Here is a 23,317-nt window from a genome sequence, read left to right on the forward strand (position 1 = left end):
TGGAAAGATTACCCTGAAGAGGATGCAACTTGAGAAAATGAAGCTATACTCTTAAAGGATTATCCCCAATTCATGAGACGAGATGATATCTCAATTTCTTTAAGGGGGGAAGGATGTAACATACCCATTTTCACTAATAAAGAAATGTCCATGTAATAGATAAATTTATGAGTTTTTATGGTATAAAAATTAATGATTTTATTAAATGAGTCATTTCTACTTAGAATCTTTAAATTTTGACCCTAAATTTGAAATCTGCGTGCAATTTTACCCTAATATAGGATTTTACAGCATCTAAAACGGACACCGGATGATCAAGCTTATACACAAATTTTAGTCATTTTTAGTTAAAAAGCGACGACCCTTAATAAATGCACGACCGGGCATCCGATTGACGAACGGTCTGCACCCCAATGACCAGGAGAACATCACGGACAAAAAAAAATTTCACCCCCTGGGGCGGTCCGCCGACACACAAATCGAGGCCCGCGTCCCAAATTTGGGGACCCCGTCCCAAAACTTGGACCGTACACACTTACCAGGGTGCCCGTATGATGGTCGCACAAGAACCAAAGGACGACCGCCCACTGTGTGGTCCACACGTACCGCTATGTGGACACCCATGCTGCCCCCCTGACCAGATAAGGTACATGCGTATCACTCCTTTCCCTGTTAACTGACATCGTACCGTTCCCCCATGCAGGCCACTGATCTACAACCTTTGCTGGTGCACCGTCCTTTCATCCTTGCTTTGCGCAGTGCCCGTACTCGTACCGCACAGTTATATAAACTCTCGGGATGCTCCATGGGCAACACGCATTGCTGTGTAGCTTATGCTCTGCTGTGCCGCCGTCCGTAGTACCGCCGTCTGTCCCAGTGCAATGTACTTGCTGTAGTGCAGTTGGATACGAAATTAAGATATAACCATTGTATTCAAAAACAAAATCAAAACTGAAAACTTGCATAGAAACCCTGTTTTCTTAAAGGACTGTCTTACGCCAGAATGTAGGGAGCATTGGCATATGTGTTTATCTAAGGGAAGTTCGGTGTTGCAACAGCTGGCGGGGAGTTTTCAAGGGACAGCTCAGGCAGCAAAAACCTGCCCAGGTCTTGACCAACCTGGGTATGGTGAAAAATGGTGTGCTTCCGGTACGATGGGCGAGGGCCGACGAAGCGGTCCCTAAGTGAAGTACCAAGACACCTAAGGAGGATCCTGGAGAGTTCTGACCAGGCGATGCACAGGCTTGCGGTGCTTAGGACACCCATGCATATGTCATGGAAGATATTTATATGAATGTTGACAAAATGATTATTGTAATCTACTGGATCTCGTTGACCAGCTCGTCCCAACTGAGAGTCCAAAGTGGTACTCTTTTTGTGAAACAAGGGATTGAATGGAAATTTTGAGTTATGAAATCTGTGACCATATCTGTTTTGTCAATGGATTATTTTTATATTAAAGTTTTAAAGAGGAGTATGTGCGTACCTATTTTCTAAGGCTAAAGTTAAGAAAGGCATTCAATTATGGGTGGGTGAGTACTTGTTTGGTTCTACCGATTCCAATGGTAGGGTGGTGGCTAACCCATGGGCCAGATGGGGTTAGGTTGGAATCAGTGGAGTTTTAATAATCAAACTGAAAAATCTTAGGGTTACGCTAGGATTCGAGTAGTTAGATAATTCCCTGATGATAAATTTCTCAATTGAGTGGATCAATGGCTGTGCTGCCTGATCTTGATTAGGAAAAAAGCGTTGAATTGCTCAGATGATCAAATTATATCAGCGATAGTTTTCTTCTATTTGGTTTATTCATGTGAAGGATAGTTTAGGTTTTGATCTCGTTTTAGAAAAATTCGTTAAGAAAATTCAAAAAGGTGGAATCGTCCCCACTTTCTGGGCATGGGAAATTTTCCCGATTTCAGTTTTTGGAGTGACCACCAGCCTAGTCTCGTGCCCGGACATTCGTGGGCGAGGCCCCGACGAGTGAGAAACCCTGCCCCGCGCATGAGGGGGCTGCTTCCGCTGTCAGCTACCAGGAGTCCGCCGGTGTGCAGAGGGGGCAGAGGGACCTCACAGTTGGTATCAGAGCGTTGTTGAAAGCTAATAAGGATAAACAAATTCTTATAAGAAATTGATAATAAAAACTCACAAAAAGCATTTTTCATAATGTATTTTCATTCCATAAGCTTCTTTAATGATCAAAGAAATTGTTTTTATAGATGGAAGTTCCCTATTTATCTGGTATTCCTGACCTCACCCAGTCTCAAGATATGACTGCGTTCGCCTTCGAGCATCTCATCTCTTCCACTTCAACTCGAATAAGCTGAGCAAGACTCGCATGCCATTTCGAGGATTTATATTTTCCTGACCCAGCGGAGAGACAACAGCATAAGTGGTTTGCAGGGCAGTATGTCCAGGCCTCTTGCGACCGTCGTGGAATGCTATGGCAGAACCTCTCATTGGCAATGATTCTGTTAAAGCTGAAAATGGTGCGTGGCGTCATTCTATATCATTCGATGCCTCGGAATTTCAGACTTTCATGCCAAGTCTACAGACTCCTTAGTTGTTTTATTCCTAAGGAGAAAAAAATAGCTCCCTTGTCATCAGTAAGTAAAACGTTTGTATCAGGGCATGGCTATGGCCCACCAGTATCGTCGTCTTGTGCGTCTCCCAAGGAGATTTTGAATTCTGGAGTCAAGCTCCTCTATGTACATATTGAAACTTTTATATAAATAAAGAAATGCTTTCTGGAGAAAAATTCCCTGTTGTATAAGTGATTGTTTATGGACTATCTGATAAAGAAAAATCTGTTATTGGACATATGTCATAGATCTCCAATAAGATCATTGTCTTGTTTAAAGAAATTGTTTTCCGAACCTCATAAGTCTTAGGATCTCAAGGATGATATCAAAATAAAAATTCAATAATATATAAATTTTTGGCAGAATCATGAGACGAGGAAACCGTGGCCGCCGTCAGCCAGACCCTCTCTCTAACGATGAAGAGCTTAACCCTGATGTTCGCAAGGCTCTTCATAGGACTCAGCCAGGACCCTTCAAAGGAGAAGGGGAGAACCTAGGCGAGGCTGTGGCGAGAAATGGGTGGAAGCCATGGAAGAATATTTTGACGTCACAGGTTACAATGAGCGGAGCAAAATGGCTCTTGCTAAGCTGAAAATAGTGGAAACAACCAAGGTAGCATGGAGGAACCACTGTGACACCAACCGTCTGTACATAAATACTCAGTCTTGGAACGACCTAAAAACCTATTTGAGAAAGAGATTTTGTCCCCTTGGATTTTTGGAAATAAAAATGAATGAATTCTTAGAGCTAAAGCAGGGGAGCAAAACCATCGAGGAATATTGCCAGGCCTTTGCTCTTCTACTCAAATATTCACCACCTCTAGATGAAGAATAACTCATGGCCAGGTTCATTCGGGGAATGAACAAACCCTTGGACACACTGGTCAAAAATGCCAAGCCAGTGTCCATGGCTGAAGTTGTAATAAGAATGGCAAAGGATTTTGCCAAAGCCTTTGTAGTAAAGGTCCCGGTGAAGCCTGCACCCTCTAACTTTAAAAGATTCCAAACCCAGGGAAGTACTTTAAACTTTCCACCCCCAAAGAGGTAGCAAGGCCCGAATCAAAATCAAAATCAAGATGCAGGAAGATTCCAAAGTGAAGGAAGATCCTTTCCCTAGAATACTTTCTTAGGAGCCCCACCTCTTTCAAGAAATCAGAGGGATGAGCTCAGAAGTGAAAACTGATGTTTTGGATGCCAAGGTTTTGGTCACTAGCTGAAAGACTGCCCGACTCCTGTCATGTCAAGGGGACAGTGAAGTCAAGGACCCGAGTTCAGAGACCAACTCCTTCATACCAATCTAATCAGGGTCCGTCTCACGCCCAAGTCAGGGAAACCCTAGAAGAACTCCAGCTCATCAGCCATCTGCCTCTATCTAGAGTAACCTCAGAACTCCTTCCCAGAACTGGGACAACCAAAGAGAAAGAGTCCTGTCTCAGACTGCAGAGCAGCCAGAGCAGTCACAATTTCAGATGTAGAAGAGGAAAGAGGGCAGATCTATGCTGCAATTGAAAACCAAGGACCTAACCGTCAATTCTCAGTCATCCATACTCTGGAAAAGTATCAAGGTAAACCTTTTAAGCTTTTGATTGATTCAGGCAGATCTCATTCATTCATTTCCCTTGGATGCTTACATAAGCTAGTCTTAGATCAGAAATCAACGAAACCTATGCAAGTTGAATTGGCAAGTGGGAAGATTCTTTTCACTCACCTTGAAACAGAACGTATTCAGTTCACCCTAGATGGGAAGATTCTTTTCACTCACCTTGAAACAGAACGTATTTAGTTCAACCTAGATGGGAGTTTAATTGACTGTCAATTCAGAGTTATACCTTTGGGAGTTTTCGACGGGATCCTTGGAATGGATTGGCTCCACAAAAATCAAGCTGACATTCACTATCATAATGGAACCATTTCCTTCTGTGACCTTCACGAAAACAAGGTTCAAGGAATTTTAGGATCCCCAAGTCTGCAGTTAGTAAAGGCTTCTAAGTTACTAAAAGGACTTAGAAAGAAGCAGCGCATTTATCTTGTCAAAATGAATCTGGTAGACTCAAAGTTAAAAGCTAAAGAACCTGAATGGTTAAGTGATTATGATGATTTATTCCCAACAGAATTAACAGAGATGCCTCCAATTCGAGAAGTAGATCATGTGATAGAATTGACCCCAGGAGCTCAGCCAGTAGCCCTGCGCACATACAAAATGCCAATTCCTGAAGCCATCAAACTCAAGGAACAGCTTAGACAGCAGCTGTTAGAACAAGGGTTTGTAAAACCCAGTGTTTCACCTTGGGGTGCGCCAGTTCTCTTTCAAAAAAAGAAAGATGGAACGCTTAGACTCTGTGTGGACTACAAAGGTCTAAATCAGCTGATAGTTAAGAATAAGTATCCTATTCCCAGAATTGATGAGCTTCTGGATAGGCTAAGTGGAGCCCAGATCTTCACAAAGATAGATCTCAAATCAGGGTATTACCAAATCAGGATTTATGAGCAAGATATCCTGAAGACAGTCATCAATACTCGCTATGGGCATTATGAATTCACTATCATGCCATTTGGATTGACAAATGTCCCAGCTACATTCAATCGCTTTTGCAAGACATTCTCAGAGAATACTTGGATGATTTTGTTCTTGTTTTCTTTGATGATATTCTGATTTGCAGCTGACCATGAAGCTCATGTCAGAAAAGTTCTTGAGATTCTAAGGAAGCACCTACTCTTTGCAAAAAAGAGAAAATGCACTTTCTCTGTCGAGCATGTTGAATACTTGGGCTTTCTAGTATCCAAAGATAGAATTTCTCTAGATTCCACAAAAGTCCAGGCAGTCATAGATTGGCCTGAACCTAAGATAGTGAAAGAAGTCAAAGGATTCTTGGGATTGACTGGTTGGTATAGAATTTTTATACCAAAGTATGCCCTCATAGCTTCCCCCCTAACTAATCTTCTCAAGAAGAATATTCCGTTTCAATGGTCTGCCAGGTGCCAGAGTGCTTTTGATAAGCTGAAGACCGCCTTGGTAACCAATCCCGTTCTGAAGCTACCAGATTTCTCTCTACCCTTTGAGGTAGTAACTGATGCAAGTGGTTTTGCCCTGGGAGGTGCACTCATGCAGGAAGGTCATGCAGTGGCCTATGAATCCCGAAAACTCAGAATGCATGAGAGGAAGGTCATGCAGTGGCCTATGAATCCCGAAAACTCAGAATGAATGAGAGGAATTATGCTGTCCACCACGACTTGGAACTACTTTCAATAGTATATGCCATGAAGTTATGGAGACATTACCTACTGGGACAAAGATTCACTTTGATGTGTGACAGATCATCAGAGCTTAAAGTGGATCTTCACTCAGAAGGATCTCAACATGCGCCAAAGAAGGTGGATGCAGACCCTGCAGGAATTTGATTTTGAAATCAAGTACCGCCCAGGCAAAGAAAATGTGGTAGCAGATGCCCTCAGCAGAAAAGCCTCCTTGCTTGCAATTATTGTAGTATCAAATCCTTTGATTATTGAAGCAAGAGAGAAGATCATGCAAGAGGATAGATTCTTTGGCCCTATTGCTACCCTACTTATGCAGGAAAGCAAAACTCCATAGGAGTTGAATAGAGTTCAAGGGTACACCCTGGATGATGGCATTATGTATTATAATCGCAGGCTATGCATTCCCAATGATGAGGGAACCAAGGGTCAAATTATGAATGAAGCCCATGACAGTCTTATAGCAGGACATCCAGGTTTCATCAAAACCTACATGTCTGTAAAGAAAAGCTTCTTTTGGCCTGGTCTAAAAAATGATGTACTGAATCATGTACGTCAATGTCTAACATGCCAAAAAGTCAAAGTTGAAAGAGTAAAAATGCCTGGGAAGTTACATCCATTGGACATCCCCCAAATGAAGTGAAAATGTATCAGTATGGATTTTATTACTGGATTACCTTCAGTGCAATCAGGTTATAACTCCATTTTCGTGGTAGTTGACAGACTAACCAAAGTTGCCCATCTGATTCCAGTAAAAGAAACCTACACTACACTGGATGTGGCCAGAGTGTTCCTCAAAGAAATCTTCAGATTGCATGGCCTACCCAGGAGAATAGTAAGTGATCGAGATCCCAAGTTTACTTCAAGGTTATGGACTGCATTTTTCGAAGTAGTGGGAACTTTCTAGGATCTCAGCACAGCTTATCACCCTGAGACCGATGGTCAAACTGAAAGGGTAAACCAAGTAATCGAAGATATACTTCGGTCATGCTGTGGGGCAGGGAACCCAAGAAGTGGCTAAGCTATCTACACCTAGTCGAGTTCGCCTACAATGCTTCTTATCACTCACAGAAGTATTGAGATGAGCCCTTTTAAAGCTCCGTAAGTATGGACAAGGTTGCTTAACTCCATTAACTTGGTCTGACCCATTGATTAGGGTTGAGATGTCTAGATAGATGCTTGATGACATGGAGCAGCATGCAGACAATTCGTAAAGATATTAAAGCTACCCAGGATTGACAGAAGCAGTATACAAATAAGAAGAGGACAGACAGAGAATTCGAAGAAGCAGATATGGTCTTCATTCGAGTATGCCCTAAAAGAAGTTCTCTATCTCTTGGGAAGTACAAGAAGTTATCCCCCAGATATTGTGGGCCATATCTGATTACAAAGAAAGTAGGTGACTTAGCCTACGAACTTCTTCTGCCTCCTCATCTCAAAGTTCATAATGTATTTCATGTAAGCCTTCTAAAGAAATATATGCCAAGCCCAAATCATGTGCTTGATGAGATGAAATCCTAACCTCTTCAACCCAAGGGCAGATGGAACGCCAACTTGAAGAAATTCTTGATATTCGAGAAAAGATTCTCAGGAACAGAATTCTCAGAGAACTATTGGTAAAATGGAAGTTCTATCCTTTGGAAGATGCCACTTGGGAGAATGAAGCCGATCTATTGTTGCGGGATTACCCCCAGTTTGCGAGATGAGGGCATCTCGCGTTTTTCAAGTGGGAGAGAATGTAAGATTCCTCCCCAGCCTCTCAAGATGTCCAGCATCTTCCCCTGTAATCAAATCCCTCTTCAGAAATATAAAAGATCTTGTTTCTAGAGAGAGAAAATCTTTTAGAGAGTGGTAATTCAGTTTTAAAATATTTTTGGATGGGAAAATATCTCTTCTTATTAAAATAAGTTCCCTCGAAACAGAAGTTCAAAAAGATTTTCAGAAGGTGCATTAGAAATCAAGTATAATCTGTTCAAGAGGCCTTATCCTAGGGGTCAAGATTTTTTTAAAATTTTAAATTAAGGTTCCTATGGACCAATAAGATTCATCCAAATGTAGGGAGGAGATAAATGGAAGAATAAAAGAAAATCCCCCCAAAAATGAGTAAATACTCACATAAGATGAAGAGTCGACTAAGGACTAGGTTAATAGTTAAAAAAGAGAGATATTTAGAAGACATGATGCATTTTTGACACCTCAGTATGGGGGAATTCCCCTCATGAAGGAGGTGCCTATTTCACATGTGTGGGAGAGTTTTAAACTCCCAAATAATGAGATATTTTTATCTCTCCTCTCTCTTGTTTCAACTAGATCCAAAAAGTGGACTAAACTGACCCAAAAATGGTCAAAAATTGACCAAATTGATCTAGAAAATTCTAGAATCAGTTGGCTTGGTTAGAAGCTCACTTTTTCCTATAAATAGAAGCCTTACCCTTTGTTGAAGCTCAATAGTGTTTTTGCACTGTTACCCTACTCCTCCCAAGAGCCAAAAACTGTGAATTTACTCATAATTCATTAGTTTTTGACCTTCCCTCTTCTAAAGATTGGTGGCCACTCCTTTTTCAAACAAGAGTAGATCCCTCAAACCATCAAGCCAAAGGAAAGCTCTCAAATTCTCCTTGTAAGTTGGAGATTCTTCTCTTTTCTATTTCATTTTATGGTTTTTTATGATTTTTGTCTTCTCTAAAATGAATATGATGTTAAAAAGGTATTCCCCTCTCTTCTTTAGTAAATCCAACCATTCTTTATCCTAGATGAATGATTAATGGATAAAATCAAGTTTTTTCATAATGTTTCTCTTAAATAAGTAGAAAATGTTTACATTAGAATGATTTAAATACTCTTGGTGAAATTCTAATTAATTTTACAGAGTTAAAAATTGAAAAATGGTCAGCCATACAAAGGAGGTTATGGCAAAATTTTAAAAAATTGTGTAAAATAAGTTTTACTTTTTTTATTCAAAAAGAGTAATTCCCATCGTATATGTATTCTTAAAGTGTTATTTTTCATCCTAGGTATAGAAAAATGCATACTAAAAATATTTTATTAAAAAAAAGTATTACTTTCTTAGAATTAAATTCTATGCATAGAAGGAAGCATATTGAAATTTTTATTTTGATTATAAAAGTGTTATTTTCATCATAAATGATTTGTATGCAAAAATATATGCATAAATGATTTTTTTATATTAAAAGTGTGATTTTCATCATAAATGATTTTTATGCATAAATGGATGCATAAAAGAAATTCTTTTATATTAAAAGAGGGATTTTCATCATAAATGATTTGTATGCATAAATATATGCATAAAATTTTTTTTATATATTAAAAGTGTGATTTTCATCATAAATGATTTTTATGCATAAATGGATGCATAAAAGAAATTCTTTTATATTAAAAGAGTGATTTCCATCATAAATGATTTGTATGCATAAATATATGCATAAAAGATTTTAAAAGTGTGATTTCATCATAAATGTTTTTTATGCATAAAAGAAATTCTTTTATATTAAAAGAGTGATTTTCATCATAAATGATTTGTATGCATAAATATATGTATAAAAGATTTTTTTATATTAAAAGTGTGATTTTCATCATAAATGATTTTTATGCATAAATGGATGCATAAAAGAAGTTCTTTTATATTAAAAGAGTGATTTTCATCATAAATGAATTGTATCCATAAATATATGCATAAAAGATTTTTTTTATTAAAAGTGTGATTTTCATCATAAATGATTTTTAAGCATAAATGGATGCAAAAAAGAAATTCTTTCATATTAAAAGAATGATTTTCATCATCATGAATGATTTTTATGATGATAAAAGTGTGACTTTCATCAGAATTGGATTTTATGCATAATTAGATGCATATAGAATTTTTATATTTAAATAAGGATTCTCTTTAATCCTCTGTTATTTTTCATAAAAATTGAAAAAATGAATAAGTAGATAATATGTGAGAGAAAAATCTACCGTTTCATATTCACTAAGATGGGAATGAGAAAATTCAAATAAACTATCGAAGTCAGAGATCGAGATAAATGATTATTTTATTCCTCCTAGGAATTCATGTTTAGTTTAGAAATCTGTAAGCAAATATTCAATGAACGAAATTTAGAAAAAGAGAAATTGAAATATTACCTTTCGAGAAAGATAGTTTAGGAAGAACCTTTCCAGACTCAAACTCTGATTCAGACTTTCGACCAAGACCTAATTCCTTCGTCAGTTTTGATCAATGAACGATGTGCCCAATTCAGGAAAAATGCACTCAAATCACCCACCGAATGTGAAACTAAGTTGAGACCTTTGATTTTGATCTGAGGATCAAGATTACAGAATTCGAGGAATTCTGCTTGGGAATCCAGACCTATGATCTAGAAGTATTGGGATACGGAATTAAGATATAACCATTGTATTCAAAAACAAAATCAAAACTGAAAACTTGCATAGAAACCCTGTTTTCTTAAAGGACTGTCTTACGCCAGAATGCTGGGAGGGAGCATTGGCATATGTGTTTATCTAAGGGAAGTTTGGTTGCAACAGCTGGCGGGGAGTGTTCAAGGGACATCTCACGCGGCAAAAACGTGCCTAGGTCTTGACCAGCCTGGGTATGGTGAAAAATGGTGTTCTTCCGGTATGATGGGCGAGGGCCGACAAAGCGGTCCTTGAGTGAAGTACCAGGACACTTAAGGAGGATCGTGGAGGGTTCTGACGAGGCGATGCACGGGCTCGCGGTGCTTAGGACACCCATGTGTATGTCATGGAAGATATTTATATGAATGTTGACGAAATGATTATTGTAATCTATTACTAGATCTTGTTTGACCAGCTGGTCCCAAAATGGAGAGTCCAGAGTGCTACTCTTTTTGTGAAACAAGGGATTGAATGGAAATTTTGAGTTATGAAATCTGTGACCATATCTATTTTGTCAATGGATTATTTTTATATTAAAGTTTTAAAGAGGAGTGTGTGCGTACCTGTTTTCTAAAGCTAAAGTTAAGAAAGGCATTCAATTATCGGTGGGTGAGTACTTGTTTGGTTCTACGGATTCCAGTGGTAGGGTGGTGGGTGGCTAACCCATGGGCTGGATGGGGTGGCTGGAATCAGTGGAGTTTTAATAACCAAACTGAAAAATCTTAGGATTACACTAGGATTCGAGTAGTTGGATAATTCCCTCTGATAAATTTCTCAATTGAGTGGATCAACGGCTGTGCCTGATCTTGATTAGAAAAAAAGCGTTGAATTGCTCAGATGATCAAATTATATCAGCGATAGTTTTCTTCTATTTGGTTTATTCAGGTGAAGGATAGTTTAGTTTTGATCTCGTTAGAAAAATTCGTTAAGAAAATTCAAAAAGGTGGAATTGTCCCCGCTTTCCGGGCATGGAAAATTTCTCAGTTTTGGTTTTCGGAGTGACCACCAGCCTAGTCTCGTGCCCGGACATTCGTGGGCGAGGCCCCGAGTGAGAAACCCTGCCCCGCGCATGAGGGGGCTGCTTTCGCTGTCAGCTATTGGTAGACCGGTGCGCGGAGGGGGCAGAGGGACATCACAGACACCAAATCTATGAAATTGGGAATGTTTTCCCGAGTCCGAATAGACGTCTTGAATGCCTTGTATTGTGGCCCAAGACCACGTAGACAGACTTCCACCTTATCATCATCATCTACTAAAATGCCAATAGATGCAAGGGATTGCACAATATCCTTGATCTTCAATTGCATAGTCATTCATAGACATACTCTTTTTCTCCACAGTATGAAGTTCATTCTTCAATTGTATCTTTCGTGCCTTGGTATTCGTTTCATAGAGTTTTACCAAGGTGTCCCACGCCTCCTTGGGAGACTTGGCATCCTGTATGTGCCCAATCATGGTGTCCTATATATGGATAGAGAGCCAATACATAACTTTTTTGGCTCCTTGGTTCTAATCCTTGAAGTCTTTCACATCTGCACAGTAGTCGGCGGATTGATCTCCGATATCTCCAGTGCCTCTTTATGCTCACCTTCTATGTAGTCCCAGTAACCCTTTCCCATGAAGAAATTTGTCAACCTAAACCTCCAAGCATGGAAGTTGTTCTTATCAAGCTTCTCAGCAACAATCTGGTTTATGCCATCATTTGACATCTTGCCAGACACACAAATTTACCAGAAATAGCACTCTGATTTGTCCTGCACAAACTGCTATATTTTTTATAGGCAGCGGTACTATACTACACTCAAATGTCACAACCAGTGACCTCAATGTGCATACATACACCCAATGGCAACTGTTGACCTCCTTGCAGCACACACAATGTCTGCACAGCCAATCTGTCTTCCTGCAGTTCTTAAAACAGAGTTCTGCATAGAATCGATGAGACTTACCCGCAGTGCTCGAGAAATCGCCTGCTTTCTAAAAAATGGAGGTCCTAACGCGCCCGAAACGCGTTTTTGGCCCAAAAAATTAGCCCGATAGGACAATACAGTTGCCCTATAGCTTTACTCTTGCAAAGAAAGCTCCTCAATCAAAGATCGTTTGCCGGTGCCTCCCGTAGAGCTCTCGACAAGGGTGTAGTCGCCAACGCAAATAGGGAAGAGTAGATGAAGCTCTTACCCTCGTACTGCTTCCTGTGCTTCTCTTGCTTGCAGCTTAGCCCTTAGCATGAACCAGGCTCTGATACCATCAAAAGATGTAGGGGAGAAGAGAGCTTAAGCTCTTGCAAGTACACACACACGCACAAAACACTAAAAGAGAACACACAAGGTGAGAGGCTAAAAATCTTCTTTTTCTTCACACAACACTCAACACACCATATACAAAGATAAGAGTACACACAATATGAAAAGGTACTCAACCAAATACATACTATGGTTTTCTATAGTGTGAACCCAACTAAATGAGCTGGCGCTATAACTATGCCAGTCTCTAGAATGGCTGTCACATAGCCTGTCATACCACTGGCCGTATATCACCCATGATCTCACCAACCATGCCAGTGGTGTAAGTGTGGGGCCTATCCCCCAGGCGGGTCATCAGTGTCCACCGCCTCACTAGATGAGCTCGATATCTCAACAAAAATTAGGTGTGTAGCACTTTATTTCAAATACTAGCAATGCTCAAAATGTTCTTAGCAATAGACAGAGAAAGAAAGCCTTATCTCCTGATAGATGCCAACATTGCTGATGTCGTAGATGCATGTAGAAGATGACAATGCTGCCGATACCTTAGATGCATGGAAAACAAACGGCTCCTCTCTCTTTGTATTCTCTGTGCAGGTGGTTGCGCTGGCATCAACAACAGAGTCGCTTCTCTCTTCTCCACCCGGCCCAGCGTACTTTGGCATAAGTAGCAGAGCCGTTTCTATCTCTGCCCAAGGTGCGTTCGCATCAGCAAAACAACGATGTTTCTATGCCTTGCCCACCTACCTCATCTACAGCTGCCTATTCCCACTGCTCTTGCTAGGCTGGCTCAATGGTGGCAAGGAATAGCAAACGGCTCCGCTTCTTCTTCTTATTTTGTATGTGGTGCTCACAGCTTCAAGGCCGGCATTTTTTAAATGGCACAACCCTATTGTCTTCTACACACACGAACATGCATGGTCGTTCGCTGCTCTGCTGAGTTGGCACCTTTTCATTTCTCTCAAGATACCACTTTTAATTTACAAAGGTTTTTTATTGTTTTCATTAGATGGGCTAAGGTCCCTTTCACACGGCCTTTGCAATGTTCCATCCAGGTAGGCTTCACATTATTTTGGGCTTGGACCTTCTGACATATAGACGTCCATATTGTTTCGCCTTCTTCAAGCTTAGCCATCTTTATATGCTAACCAAGTGATGCAGGGGCTCGCGGTGCCTAGGACACCCATGCGTATGTCATGGAAGATATGTATGGAGATGGACAAAATGATTATAATAATCTGTTACTAGATCTCGTTTTTGTTGCTGCCAATTGGTCTTAACAGAGAGTCCAGAGTGACAGTGTTTTTTGAGAAACAAGGGACTGGATGGAATTTTTGAGTTATGACATCTGTAAACCAATAACCGTTTGTCAATGGATTATCTTATAAGTTAAAGTTTTAAAGAGGAGTGTGTGCATATCTGTATTCGAAAGCAAAAGTTAAGAAAGGCATTCAATTATGGGTGGGTGAGTAATTGTCTGGTTCTACCGATTCTAGTTGTTGGGTGGTGGCTAACCCATACCGGATGGAGGCTGGAAACAGTGGAGTTTTAATAATTAAATTGAAACAATAGGAATACGCTTAGAATTCGAGTAGTTAAATAAAAACCTAAAGTTCTCAAATGAGTAGATCAACGGCTATGCTTGATTTCGGTTAGGAAAAAGGCGTTGATTTCTTCATGTTAAGTCTGTAATAGTTTTCCTTCTATCATGTTTAGTGAGGTGAAGGATAGTTTAGTCTCTTGACCCCGTTAGAAAATTCGTTAAGAAAATCAAAAAGGTGGAATCGTCCTCATTTTCTAGGCAAGCAAAATTTTCCTGGTTTCGGTTTCGGAATGACCACCAGAGGTAGTCTCGTGTCCGGATATTCAAGGGCGAGGCCTCGAGTAATCTGCATTGGCTACATGAAAGCCAATAGTGACAAGATATTCAGAAATCATGTCAGACCATGCTCTTGGTGCTTGTTTTAAGCCATACAAGGCTTTCTTCAACCTGCAAACATGCTCGGGGTGACTCACATCCTCATAACCAGGTGGCTGCAATATATATACCTCTTTCTACAAATCCCCATGCAAGAATGCATTCTTTACATCCATTTGATGTAAAGACAATTGCTTTGACACGGCCATTGCTATCACAACTCTCACTATTGCCATCTTGGCAACTGGGCTGAAAGTTTCCTCATTATCAATGCCAATGTCTATGCATATCCTTTGGCTACCAATCTAGCCTTGTACCTGCTTATGCTTCCATCACTGTTATGTTTTACTTTGTACACCCACTTGCATCCAATGGCTTTCTTGCCTCTAGGCAATTGCACTAAATCCCAAGTCTCATTTCCATATAGTGCATCCATCTCCTTATCCATAGCTTTCTCCCAACACACATTTCCAACAGCCTCATCAATGCATGTGGGTTCTACAACCTGTACAACTTTTGCCATGTATGCATAGTGATGTGCCACATAACCATCATAGGTAAACCTATGTAGCACAGGATTCTTCACTCTCCCAGATCTTCGCAGCTTTGCATTCATGGCTTCCATAGCCTTCTCATTGTTGCCATCTTGGCAACTGGGCTGGAAAGTTTCCTCATAATCAATGCCAATGTCTGCGCATATCCTTTCGCTACCAATCTAGCCTTGTACCTGCTTATGCTTCCATCACTGTTATGTTTTACTTTGTACACCCACTTGCATCCAATGGCTTTCTTGCCTTTAGGCAATTGCACTAAATCCCAAATCTCATTTCCATATAGTGCATCCATCTCCTCATCCATAGCTTTCTCCCAACACACATTTCCAACAGCCTTATCATTGCATGTGGGTTCTACAACCTGTACAACTTTTGCCATGTATGCATAGTGATGTGCCACATAACCATCATAGGTAAACCTCTGCACAGGATTCTTCACTCTCCCAGATCTTCGTAGCTTTGCATTCATGGCTTCCATAGCCTTCTCATTGTTGCCATCTTGGCAACTCGGCTGAAAGTTTCCTCATAATCAATGCCAATGTCTGCGCATATCCTTTGGCTACCAATCTAGCCTTGTACCTGCTTATGCTTCCATCACTGTTATGTACCTGCTTATGCTTCCATCACTGTTATGTTTTACTTTGTACACCCACTTGCATCCAATGGCTTTCTTGCCTTCAGGCAATTGCACTAAATCCCAAATCTCATTTCCATATAGTGCATCCATCTCCTCATCCATAGCTTTCTCCCAACACACATTTCCAATAGCCTCATTAATGCATGTGGGTTCTACAACCTGTACAACTTTTGCCATGTATGCATAGTGATGTGCCACATAACCATCATAGGTAAACCTCTGCACAGGATTCTTCACTCTCCCAGATCTTCGCAGCTTTGCATTCATGGCTTCCATAGCCTTCTTTACACCAGGTGTTCTCATAGCTAGTATCCCAAGATCCTCATTAAGGCTCATCTATGAGCCACTAGATTCTCCATCAACATGAGAATGCCCTGCAGAAATGTCAGGCATACTAAGGGGCTCAACCACTTTATCTTTGCCATTATGCGATGTACTAATCACATTTGTAGGACTGGTACTATGACGCAACTTGCCACTCCATGGTCTATCAACTTAACCACTAGATGAGGACTCTCCTGGTCCACTCAAAGACTGTGATTGCTGACTTGCATTCTGTGCAACCACATTTCCAGTCGCATCTGTCCCAACAGCTTCTTTTTTAGCAGCATACCAACTGCTCATCTCATAAAAAACAACATCCCTGCTTACCCTCAACTCACGTGTAGCAGCAGGGTTATAACACCTATATTCCTTTTGCTCAAGGGAATACCCAATAAACACATATTTTTCAGCTTTTGGATCCAGCTTAGTTCTCAGCTCATCTGGCACATGCACATATGCAATGCATCCAAAGACTTTCAAATGAGACAAATCAGGTTTTCTGCCAGTAAACCTCTTCTCTGGAGTTACATCATGTATGGTTGCAATTGGAGTCCCGTTCATGATGTAAGTTACTGTAAAAACAGCCTCAGCCCAATAGCTATGCGGCATATTCTTCTCTCCCATCAATGCTTGCGCAATCTCAAACAATGTGCCTGTTTTTTCGCTCAGCAACTCCATTTTTCTACGGAGTGGATCTGCATGTAAACTGTCTCTGAATACCATTCTTTTTTAAAAATTTAGAGAACTCGTTGGAGAAGTACTCTCCCCCTCCATCTGACCTTAGGCACTTTACATGTTTCCCTGTTTGCTTTTCAACCATAACTCTGAAATTCTGAAAATGAGTGAACACTTTCCTTGTGTGGTCATCAATAAATGTCACATAATACCTGCAGCCTCCCATAGACATGGTCTTCCTAGGACCCCATACATCTAAATGCACAACATCTAGTGCATTTCTGCTCACATTTCTATCACATGGAAATACATGCTTTGCTTGCTTTCCAACTTGGCATGCTTCACATATTTTCTGCATACCTTCAACTTTAAACTTTGGCAGTACATGCTTTGCTTGCTTTCCAAATTGGCATGCTTCACATATTTTCTGCATACATTTCTATCACATGGAAATACATGCTTTGCTTGCTTTCCAAATTGGCATGCTTCACATATTTTCTGCATACCTTCAACTTTAAACTTTGGCAGCCCTGTCACAATTCCTTTTGTCTGCATAGACTTCATTCTCTGCAAACCCTGCTCAATCATCTGGCCAACTAAAACCAGATTCTTTGTTATTTTTGGAACATGAAGTACATCTGCAAGGTACTTCACTTTGCCATCCTGCATAGACAATGGCACATCTCGAACATGGGCAATTAGATGAGCAGTGTCATCCCCCTGTTTCCACAAAACCTGGTCTTTCAAGGTCTTTCATATCCTTAAACCACTCCCCATTGTGAGATCCCAATTGCCCCCTCCTTTGCCCATCGGATTCTCGGATGGCCGGCAAGCAGAAGCAGCTCCCTCATGCGCGGGGCAGGGTCTCCCACTCGGGGCCTCACCCTCGAATGTCTAGGCACAAGACTAAGCTGGTGGTCATTCCGAAAACCGAAACCAGGAAAATTTCCCATGCTCGGAAAACGGGGATGATTCCTTTCTTAACGAATTTTTCTAACGAGGTCAAGATACTGAACTAACCTTCATCTGAATAAACCAGATAGAAGGGAAACTATTACAGACTTAACTTGTAGGGATCAATGCTTTTTTCCTAATTGAATCAGGCACAGCCGTTGATCTATTCATTAGAGAAGTCTTTAGGCTTTTATTTAACTACTCGAGTTCTAAGCGTACTCCTATTAATCAATTTTATTATTAAAACTCTACTGATTCCAGCCTAACCCCATCCGGCCCATAGGTTAGCCACCACCCAACCACTGGAAATAGTAGAACCAGACAAGTACTCACCCACCTATAATTGAATGCCTTTCTTAACTTTTGCTTTAGAATACAGATACGCACACACTCCTCTTTAAACTTTAACTTTTAAAAACAATCCATTGATAAACAATTATTGGTTACAGATGTCATAACTCAAAATTTCCATTCAATCCTTGTTTCTCACAAAACAGTATCACTCTGGACTCTCCGTTGTGAGACCAGCAGGTCAGTAACAAGATTCAGTAATAGATTACAATAATTTTCTCGTCAACATACATATATATATCTTCCATGACATATGCATGGGTGTCCTAAAATAAGCACCGCGAGCCCGGGCATCGCCTGGTGAGAGGATCCTCCTTAGGAGTCCTGGCACTTCACTCAGGGAGGACTGCTTCATCGGCCCTCACCCATCGTACCGGAAGCACACCATTTTTCACCATATCCACGTTGGTCAAGACCTGGGCAAGTTTTTTCCGTGTTAGCCGTCCTTTGAACACTCTCCACCAGCTATTGCAACCAAGCTTCCCTTAGACATATATACTAAATGCTCCCTCCAACATTCTGGCGTTAGAGTCCTTTAAGAAAACAGAGTTTCTATGCAAGTTTTCAGTTTTGATTTTCTTTTGAATACAATAGGTATATCTTAAATCCGTTGGTCTAAACTTCCAACAAAATTTCTTGAATTCTGTAACCTTGATCCTCAGATCAGAATCAAGGGTCTTAATTTGATTTTAGATTCGGTGGGTGATTTGAGTGAAATTTTCCTGAACTGGTCACAGCGTCTTTAAGTCTTGGTCATAGTCTGATTCAGGGTTTGAGTCTAGAAAGGTTCTCCCTGAACTAACTTTCTCGAAGGGTAATATTTTAATTACTACTTTACTGAATTTTATTCATTGAGTATTTTGCTTAATTGAATTTAAAACTAATCATGAATTCCTATGAGGAATAAATTAATCATTTATCTAAAATTCTGACTTCGATAGTTTTCTGAATTTTCTCATTACCATCCTAGAGAATATGAAACAGTAGAATTTTCTCTCACAAAGTATTTACTTATTCATTTACCAATATTCATGGGATTTAAACATAGGATTAAAGAGAACTCTTATTTTGATATAAAAATTCTGTATGCATCTATTTATGCATAAAATCTAACTTCTATGGAAGTAATACTTTTATATAAAAGAAAATCCTTTTATGCATCTATTTATGTAAAAAATCAATTTTGATGAAAGTAACACTTTTATAATAAAAAAAATCTTTTATGCATCATTTTATGCATAAAAATCAATATTGATGAAAGTAACAGTTTTTTAATAAAAAAAATTATTTTATGCAACATTTTATGCATAAAAATCAATATTGATGAAAGTAACACTTTTATAATAAAAAAATTCTTTTATGCATCATTTTATGCATAAAAATCAATATTGATGAAAGTAACACTTTTATAATTTAAATAAATTTTTTCCAATATGCATCTTTCTATGCATAGAATTTAATTCTAATGAAAATCACACTTTTATAATAAAAAACATCCAGTATGCATCTTTCTATGCATAGAATTTAAATCTAATAATCACTCTTTTATAATACAAAAATAACCAACATGCATCTTTCTATGCATAGAATTTAAATCTAATGAAAATCGCTTTTTTACAATTTAAAAAAAACCAATATGCATCTTTCTGTGCATAGAATTTAAATTTTAATGGAAATAACACTTTTATAGTAAAAATATTTCTACTATGCATTTTTCTATGCCTAGACCATAACCTCCTTTGTATGGCTGACCATTTTTCACATTTTTCTATCCTCAAGCTACTTAAAAATTATCCCAAATGGTTTAAAGCATTCTAAACTAATCAAATTCCACTTTTAAAAGAGAAACATTATGAAAAGTTTAATTCTAACTTATCTAGGATAAAGAAAGGCTGAATTTAAGAATGAAGAGAGGGGGAAAGCCTTTCCAACAAGACATACATTTTTTCATTTTAAAGAAAATAAAAATTAGAAAACCATTAAAAGGAATAAAGAAAAAGTAGGATTTCTAGCTTACTTGAATTTTTGTGAGCTTTAACTAATGAATTATCAATAAATTCATTGTTTTTGGCTATGGGGTGGAGTAGAGTAACAGTGCATAAAACACTATTAAGCTTCTACAAAGGGGAGGCTTCTATTTATAGGAAAAAATGAGCTTCTAACCAAGCAAATTGATTCTAAAATTTTCCAGATTAGTTTGGTTAATTTTTGATCATTTTTGGGTCAGTTTAGCTTACTTTTTGGAACTAGACTTGAATTAGGAGAGAGGAGAGATGAAATATCTCAATATTTGAGAATTTAAAAACTCCACCACACATGTGAAATAGGCGCCTCCTTCATGAGGGGGAATCCCCACTCTTGAGGTGTCAAAAATTCATTTTTTTAGTATTTCCTTTGGTCCTTAGTTTTATATTAAAAGTGTGATTTTTATCATAAATGATTTTTATGCATAAATGGATGCATCAAAGAAACTCTTTTATATTAAAAGAGTGATTTTCATCATAAATGATTTGTATGCATAAAAGATTTTTTTATATTAAAAGTGTGATTTTCATCATAAATGATTTTTATGCATAAATGGATGCATAAAAGAAATTCTTTTATATTAAAAGAGTGATTTTCATCATAAATGATTTGTATGCATAAATATATGTATAAAAGATTTTTTTATATTAAAAGTGTTATTTTCATCATAAATGATTTTTATGCATAAATGGATGCATAAAAGAAATTCTTTTATATTAAAAGAGTGATTTTTATCATAAATGAATTGTACGCATAAATATATGCATAAAAGATTTTTTTTATTAAAAGTGTGATTTTCATCATAAATGATTTTTATGCAAATGCTTTCATATTAAAAGAATGATTTTCATCATCATAAATGATTTTTATGATGATAAAAGTGTGACTTTCCTCAGAATTGGATTTTATGCATAATGCATATAGAATTTTTATATTTAAATCAAATTTTATGGTTTTTTCCAATTTATCTCAATGACTTTCTTCTTCTCAACCCCTCTCAAGCTTGAGAAGCTTTCTAAATGAATGTTTTAATTCAAATCAAGCTTTCCCTTAAAGTCTGAAATGCTTAATTAAGAGAAAGTTAATCTTTATGCTTATTTGTAATGCTTTCTTTAAGTAAATCTCTCTCTCTAAAAGAATAGCCATCTTTATGGCTAAATCCTTTGATAAGTAGTTAAAAAGTACTCTGATTGATTCTAAATGAGAAATAGATTATCCTATCAATTTGGAAAAAGAGAAATAATGAAATTAGCTTAATCTAGTGGGATAATCTTAATTAAGTTTATGATTATAGGTTAAAATTATGATTTAAATTCATAGTTTGATTTTAAGCATAAAAGAGAAACTACTATCATATTTTCATTACAAGCTTTTTGTTCTTTAGAAAAAAATTAAGAATTATCAGTAATAGCAGCAAAGTTATGAGAAAAGAGTAAATTTTCGTAAATTTATTTTTATACAAAAAGAGAAATTTTCATGATATTGAGATCCAAGTAATTAAATAATAAAAGAGGAATTTTTGGCATGATTCAAATTATGAGTGTTTATCAAAAGTAGAATTTTGAGCATTATTAATTTTATTGGAAAATATGGGTCGAATTTTGTAAATCCCATGAATCTTTTACTCAAAAAGAAGAATATTGAATATATTTCACTTGAGAAATTTGAGAAAGAATATGAAAATATCCATCGAGAAAAAGTACCTTTAACCAAGCCCCAAGCAATTGGCAGAAACTTAGAAAAGTCCCATTGTATCGAAAGTAGAAAACGGTACTAAATGTGAATGTGATGTGAATGTGATGTGATAAGATGTGAATGCAATGTGGTAAGATGTGAATGTGATGTGGTGATGTAAATGGATGTGGATAAAATGTGGATGTGAATGTGATAAGATGTGTATGTGATGTGATAAGATGTGAGGAGATGTGAGTGGATGTGATGAGATATGGATGAGATGTGAGTGGATGTGATGAGATGAGATATGGACGAGATGTGATGCAATGTAAATGGATGTGGATGTGAATGCGATGAGATGTGATGATATGTGAATGGTGTGATGTGATGTAAATGGATGATGTGAAGTGATAGATGTGCATGTGAATGAATAGATGAATGTGGATAGATGTGCATACTGTGAATGAATGGATGGATGTGGATAGATGTGAATGTGAATAAATGGATGGATGTGGATAGATGTGCATGTGAATGAATGGATGGATGTGGATAGATGTGCATGTGAATGAATGGATGGATGTGGATGAATGAGATGAGATGTGAATGGATGTGATGAGATATGGATAGATGTGGATGTGATGTAATGTGGATGGAATGAATGAGATGTGATGTGGATAGATGTGGACGTGATGTAATGTGGATGGAATGAATGAGATGTGATGTGGATAGATGTGGACGTGATGTAATGTGGATGGAATGAATGAGACGTGATGTGGATAGATGTGGACGTGATGTAATGTGGATGGAATGAATGAGACGTGATGTGGATAGATGTGGACGTGATGTAATGTGGATGGAATGAATGTGACGTGATATGGATGGAATGAATGTGATGTGATAAGGATAGATGTGGATGGAATGTATGTGATGTGATGTGGATGCAATGAATGTGATGGATGTGAATGGGTGTGATGAGATATGAATGAATGTGGATGGAATGAATGAATGTGGATGGAATGAATGAGATGTGATGTGGATAGATGTGGATGTGATGTAATGTGGATGAAATGAATGTGACGTGATATGGATGGAATGAATGTTCACGATGTGATAAGGATAGATGTGGATGGAATGTATGTGATGTGATGTGGATGCAATGAATGTGATGGATGTGGATGTGGTGAGATGTGAATGGGTGTGATGAGATATGAATGGATGGATGAGATGTAAGGTGGATGAATGTGGATCTAGGTAGATGTGAATGGACGAGATGTGATGTGGATAGATGTGATGTGGATCTAGGTAGATGTGAATGGACGAGATGTGATGTGGATAGATGTGATGTGGATCTAGGTAGATGTGAATGGACGAGATGTGATGTGGATCTAGGTAGATGTGAATGGATGAGATGTGATGTGGATAGATGTGATGTGATGTGGATAGATGTGATGTAATGAGATGTGGATCTAGGTAGATGTGAATGGATGAGATGTGATGTGGATCGGGGTAGATGTGAATGGATGAGATGTGATGTGAATGGATGTGATGTGATGTGATGAGGATCTGAATAGATGTAATTCGATGTGATGTGATATGGATAGATGTGATAAGGGAAGAATGTGGAATAACGAGAAATGATGTGGGACAATGTGGAAAGATGAGAGTTTGTTAGAAACTGTATTTATGACCTATTTTTAAATGACTATTTTATGTCAA

The sequence above is a fragment of the Cibotium barometz genome, chromosome 11 (genome assembly GCF_041138505.1).
Source record: "Cibotium barometz isolate CiBa-2024 chromosome 11, ASM4113850v1, whole genome shotgun sequence".
In the NCBI taxonomy this organism is placed as follows: Eukaryota; Viridiplantae; Streptophyta; class Polypodiopsida; order Cyatheales; family Cibotiaceae; genus Cibotium; species Cibotium barometz.